This window comes from Pseudorca crassidens, chromosome 13 (assembly GCF_039906515.1).
Source record: "Pseudorca crassidens isolate mPseCra1 chromosome 13, mPseCra1.hap1, whole genome shotgun sequence".
In the NCBI taxonomy this organism is placed as follows: Eukaryota; Metazoa; Chordata; class Mammalia; order Artiodactyla; family Delphinidae; genus Pseudorca; species Pseudorca crassidens.
The window spans coordinates 19,368,937-19,375,788 of record NC_090308.1 but is presented as its reverse complement, the minus strand read 5'-3'; positions in this window follow the sequence as shown (position 1 = coordinate 19,375,788).

Here is a 6,852-nt window from a genome sequence, read left to right as displayed (position 1 = left end):
TCAACTCTAATCTCTTCAAATATTTTCTCACTCTCTTTTTCTCTTCTTCTTCTGGGACCCCTATAATTAGAATGTTGGTGCATTTAATGTTGTCCCTGAGGTCTGTGAGACTGTCCTCATTTCTTTTCATTCTTTTTTCTTTATTCTGCTCTGCGGCAGTTATTTCCACTATTTTATCTTCCAGGTCACTTATCCCTCTTCTGCCTCAGTTATTCTCCTGCTGATTCCTTCCAGAGAATTTTTAATTTCATTTATTATGTTGTTCATCATTGTCTGTTTGCTCTTTAGTTCTTCTAGGTCCTTGTTAAATGTTTCTTGTATTTTCTCCATTCTATTTTCAAGATTTTGGATCATCTTTACTATCATTACTCTGAATTCTTTTTCAGGGAGACTACCTACTTCCTCTTCATTTGTTTTGGTCTGGTGGGTTTTTACCTTGCTCCTTCATCTACTGTGTATTTCTCTGTCTTCTCATTTTGCTTAACTTAATGTGTTTGGGGTTTCGTTTTGCAGGCTGCAGGTTCATAGTTCCTGTTGTTTTTGGTGTGTGCCCCCAGTGGCTAAGTTTGGTTCAGTGGGTTGTACAGGCTTCCTGGTGGAGGGGACTGGTGCCTGTGCTCTGGTGGATGAGGCTGGATCTTGTCTTTCTGGTGTGTAGGACCACGTCCGGTGGTGTGTTTTGGGGTGTCTATGAACTTAGTATGATTTTATGCAGCCTCTCTGCTAATGGGTGGTGTTGTGTTCCTGTCTCACTAGTTGTTTGGCATAGGGTGTCCAGCACTATAGCTTGTTGGTTGTTGAGTGGAGCTGGGTCTTCGCGTTGAGATGGAGATCTCTGGGAGAGCTCTCGCCAATTGATATTACATAGGGCCGGGAGTTCTCTGGTGGTCCAATGTCCTGAATTCGGCTCTCCCACCTCAGAGGCTCAGGCCTGGCTGGCCGGAGCAACATGACCCTGTCAGCCACACGGCTGGAGAAGATGGGCTCTGAGTTGTGTGTTAGCCACTGCCCTGTTGTAGCTCTGTCTCAGCTATCTCCAAAGGTCACCCAGATACATTGGATTACTCCACCATTCCTCAGAACTTGCACATGCCAGTCTGGGATTTGTAGATGTCCTCCTGATACTCTTCCCTGAAATACTAATTATAGGCCCATCAGTCAAAATTATGACCTCCAAAATAGCAGGCTTTCAAAAGTCAGCTGAAGGTACATGTGTCACAGGACAAAGCTTGCATTTATGGTGGTGAGAGATATGCTAATAGTGTTGGTTCTCTTCAGTTCAGAGACTGGGACAGTCTGAGGCTTCATGTAGCCAAGTCAGGAGCAGCTGGCCAATGGTCCCAAAGTGATAACATGTTAGATTCCAAGAAGGCTTTCTGCAGCACCTGAGCAGTATTCCCAAGAAGCCACTCCACTCAGCTGCAGCACTCTAACCAGGGAACTCGGTGGGACCCTCAAACGAGGATTTCTGCTGACCCTAGAGCCTGACTTGCCCACCCAGGCAAAGAGCTGAGGCAGGCGTCTCCCGGCTCCATCTCACCAAAGGAGCGGACATCTGGAAGCTGTGCAGCCAACAGCGCTGGAGCTGAGAGGTGGGTAGGCGGGGCTGACAGCGTCCCGAGAAAAGCCCGAACCACACGGAGGGTTCTGGTGCTACCGCCCAGGTAGGGGAATTAATTCAGAGCCGAGGCTGAGAGTAGTTCCCAGCCCACCCTGCCTGGAAAGCCTGGCGTTACCCCACCCGGTCCTGATAAGGCAAGTTGCTGCAGCTGTTTCTATGCTCAACAGAATGTATAGAGGAAAAACAGGTGTTCACGTCTGATTATTTACTCCATTGATTATAAATGAAATTATGGAGATGAGGCAATTTGTTGGATTAATCAGAAAAAGAAAAGAAAAACACAAAAACACATCCCTCCCTCTGTAAAGTTTTAGACATACAGGAAACTTATGATGATGACCTGAATTCTAGTTCATCCTTGCTTAATCATAAGAATGCATCTATCAATCAAATCAACACATAGGCAGGAAGACAATCTGTGGGTTTGAGACAATCATCTGATATTTGTGTCCATGAGGCAAAGTATAAAGGATGATGCTAATTTTAGAGTATCATTTCCAAAATATGGAATTTTATCCTGAAACATATATGACATTTCATGACATTTCACCACTCTTTGACATTTACACAAATAGTATTCATATTCATTCTTTATTGAGCAAGTGTTTTAACATGGCAACTATTTTATTTGTGTATTTATTTATACCTCTTTCTCCAAAAGGAATTAAATATGACACTTATAATGAATCAAACAATATAGCAAAATGAAAATAAAATTTTAAGTAAGTAAGAAAGATGAGGCAACGGAGTAAAAATGGGTAGAAAAACAAGGTACACCATGGAGTAAATTTAATTCAAGAAATTTGTACTACATAATCCTAATTGTTACTGAGAAGAGGAAAACAGTTATTTGTAAGCTTCACACTTGCATGAAGTATTTTTTATTGCTCAAGAAAACAAAAACTGTGCCTAATTCCTTGGCCAGAAGGAAATTTCTTCCATGAGATCACTCACTGTGAGAATACTGTGCAGTGCAATACAATCAATAATATTCTTAGTATACTTAGTGATGTATTTCACAAGGCTGTTCTTTTTTGAATGCCATCAGTATTAGCCTATGATGGCAAACCAAAGGGGGATTGAATAAATGCAATTTTCAGCAAGAGATTGGGTTGAAAATGCAATATAAAATTTTATAGAATCATGGCTTTCTGCTGCTGATATATATTTGTTATGATTTAATACCATTAAACACTAGTGGTATATATAGAAATGGATATTAAGCAAAATGCAACAAAAGGAAGCCTCTGATAGTACTTTTCAATAAATTACCCAATCATTAACTTACATGAAAAAGAGTTATTCTGAAATGTTTTCTTCATATTTCTCTTAGGTTAAAATATACATCAGATCTGAGCACAGAAGCCAAAGAAGTATTTGGCTTAAATGATATCTGAGAATGTGCAAAAGCCTGTGTTGATAAACACTATTTACAATTCCTACCTAAAGATGTTAGAGTGCAGTGTGTTAAGTGCTTGAAGAGCAGCAAACGTGGGTCCTATGAAGATGCCTGGGAGGAGCAACCTTGAGGACCCACGAAGACATCTCAGAGAGGGTGACCTTGGAGAACAAAGGACAGGCCAGACATAGATGGGAGGCAAGAGGGTTCCAGGCAGAGGAAAGAGTATGTGCAAAAACCAGAGGGTAAAAAAGTTCATAGAACATTGAAGTAATTCACTGTGACTGGAGTGTACTCTTGGAGGATAGTTACACGAGTGACAAGAGAGACTGGAGAGAAAGACATGGTCTGGATCATAAGAGGCCTTATATGTCCCAATAAGAACTTTTTAACTTTTTCCCTAGAACGATGAGGAGACATTGAGAAACGCTGAGCAAGGAAGAGACAGTATCATATTTGAATTTTAGAAGGGTTTCTCCGGTAGCCACATAAAGAATGGTCTGGAAAGGGGTAAGAATAACAGTAGGAAGATAACTCAGAATGTTTTAATAATCTATAGCAGAGCTGATCATTGGGAGTGGACACACTTACGAGATATTTAGGAGGTATAAGTGAAAGAACTTGCTGAGTGATTACAGGGATGGTGAATGGGAGGAAAATGGCAAAAATGACATTCAATCTTCAGACTTGAACAATTTGGGGGAAGATGTCACTGTTTGCCCAAAGGAGAAAATGTGGGAAGTTCAGCAAAAGAAAGAAAACTTCGTTTTGTGGCATGTTGAATTTGAAAGCTATCCTGGGAGATGTCCAAATAAAAATGTTCAGAAAAAAAAAGTGATATATGGGCCTGGCACTCAAGAAAGAGCTTTAGAATTGCGATTTGGGTGTCACTGGTATAGATGATGATTGAGAAAATTCTGATTTAAAATGGCAAACATGCTATCCCTCCAGATATCTGAATGGAAATTACAACATAAAATTTGAGGATAGAAATCCACCTGCAACAATGAATAGAAAAGTTAAGAAGGATGACCAGCAGATAAGACATTTCATCACCGAATGAGGAGGTGTCGTACTGCAGGAAGATGGGCAATAATGTGCTCATTGGAACCTTGAGACTCACTGAGCTTAAAGTTCTCAAATATAATGGAAGTTGGGAGATATAGAAAGGCAAAAATGAGATGGGGTGGTAATATAAGTCTGGCGATAAAGAGTACGTCCTCACCAACATTTGCTTTGCCCTCCCTAACAATTAAAAAAGAGGAATATAAAAAGGAAAAAAGAAAGTATATCTAAAACAATTATAATTGTAATAATGTCAACAGGAAGGAGGGATAAACACAAGTGGCTGTAGGTCAACATTAATGTTCTTTCCTTTAAGGAAGAGGAAATAATTAAAGTCAAAACTAAAAGCAAGAAAGGTGAAAATAAGGCATAGAAAAAGCAGAAAGATTTTAAAATAAAAACTAAACAATAGAAACAAGTTCAAATATATCAGTAATCATAATAAACAGAAATGGCTTAAGTCCCCGAAGCACGTGAGGTGCTGGGCAGACGTAAACTTTGAATACCATTCTGTAAGAAATGGAGGGTACTTATCTTGTTTGTCCACAGTTGGTACAAAATCTTCACTGCAATTATCTGGACCATAAATCCATCTTTGGATTTGTCATTTAACTTTAAGGAAGCAACAATAAGGACCTCTATTAAATGAAAAATATATTCCAATTTCTTAAATAATTATATACAGCAAACTAAATTTTATTCAGTGAGTTCTGAGTTTTCTCTCACTAGAAATTGATGAAAGCCTTGATAGGTGTGACAATGACAATTATCTGTTCTGTTCTGTGCTAGGTCCAGCTCTTTACTCTTTCACTGTCCAGTTTCTTCTGAATTTTTTTGTAATCCATACCACTTTGATTTTAGGCCAGATCATTTAATACTAATTATTTATAGTTCATTCTTATCCACTGAATGCTAAGTAGTACTCCTTTAGTAATATTGGTATAATGCCTGATACAACTATAGTACAGGAATTCATCCTGCCTGTTACTTGAATGGCCCAACATTTTCTGTCTGCCTCCGGCTATTCTTTCAGCTGTCTCTGGATTTTCTTCTTGGGTTTCTGTCCTTTGGGCCAAATGATAACTTCCAGGTCATATTTGAGCTTAAAGCTTTTCCCCCATTGGACATATTCTTAGATATTCTATATCCTCTAGCTACAGGAGCCCAGAGCTAGTCCATGCCTACTATCATGTAAACTAACCACATATTTTATGTTGACACTAAATTAATGCTAAGGAATCAAAGAAAAACAAACTAGACTAATGGGACATCTTTAGAAGGTAATAAAAGAGCTGCTCAGTAGAAGACTAATAATATGAAACACACAAATACATTTTTACCAAACTCTAAATGATCTCACATAATAATAATAGCTAATAATTCAACCAAGGAAAGTTTTGAATGTGTTTTGTGTTAGGGTTTTGAATATAAGTTTTATTAGATTAAAAACTTGGTCCAAGTTTACAGTGTAAGTATACAACTAGAAACACTGAACATTGTCATATGAATCATATTTTAAAGTTTCCCTCATCTAAATTACCTACTTGAAAATTCTGCTTTTAAAATGTGAAAACCCAATTCATATATTAAGGGGCTAATGATTCCATTTGTGAAAGTCCATTATTTTTACTGCTTCTTCCTTTACATGCTACTTTTTCCTTTTGTTTCTTTTCTTCTTTAAAAAAAAAACTTTATACTCAGTATAATTTATGTCTAAAGGTAGGTAAAAGAAGTGATAAACTTCAAGTCAGCCCAAGTCCGTTTAATTTTTCATCATCTACTTGGCTAGATATTAAGATTACCTGGCTCACATAAGGCGTGGAGACTATCTGAAGGTGTAATTCTGTGGAGTATATTTATTTATTGTCAAGAAAAATGGTGAGTTTTCAATATCTTTCATTTTGGGTTGGCTTTCAGTTAGCTAGGTAAGAACCACTACTCAAAGGACAATAACTGGAAATCACAAATAGAAAAATGTTCTAAGTCTAAGAAATTCATCACAAACGACTTTTCTCTGTAACATTTTCATTTGCAGATCATCATTTAAGAGCTTCCATCTTCCTTTTAAGAACTACCGTCTGAAACCCGGTAGTGAAAACACTGCTATCGGGCAATATCCCAGTAGCAGCAAATCTAAAACATAAGCCGTTTAAGTGACATCAGAAATCAGAATACATTTTAATGCCACAAGTTATGACAAAAATATTTTTTTTCATAAAACTAGAACTTATATATCGGTAATGAACCAAATACAATGCCTTCAGCTGTAAGCAATAGAAAACCCAACTCTCTGGTTTATACACAAATAAGTCGTCACACACAACTGAAGTCAAGAAGTTGGGAAGACTTCAGGTTAACCTATCTAGTAGCTCCAGCTTCACCATTTCTCTTTTCTCTCCTTTTGTGTTATTCTCAGGCTGGTAGGAAGATGGTTCCACTAGTCTGGATCACATATCTATCCAAAACAACCGCCAAAGGAAGAAAGAGCATCTCTTCCTGTAGTTCTTTCTCAAGAGGGAGAAAACTTTACCCAGAAGCCCCAAGAAATGCTTTGCCCCCCAGGGGCCCGTGTTAAGTCACATATTTTTCCTGAACTCATCTCTATTACCAGGGAAATACTTAATTTTACTCAACTCTGGGTTCCTGAACCAAGGAGGAGAGTGTTTCCTGTCAAGTGTTTTACTGTGACTGTGGCCTGACATCAGGCTAAACCGGTAAAAACAGGAAACTCAGTCCATTCTGATCCCTTCTTCCTCATTTCCACTCT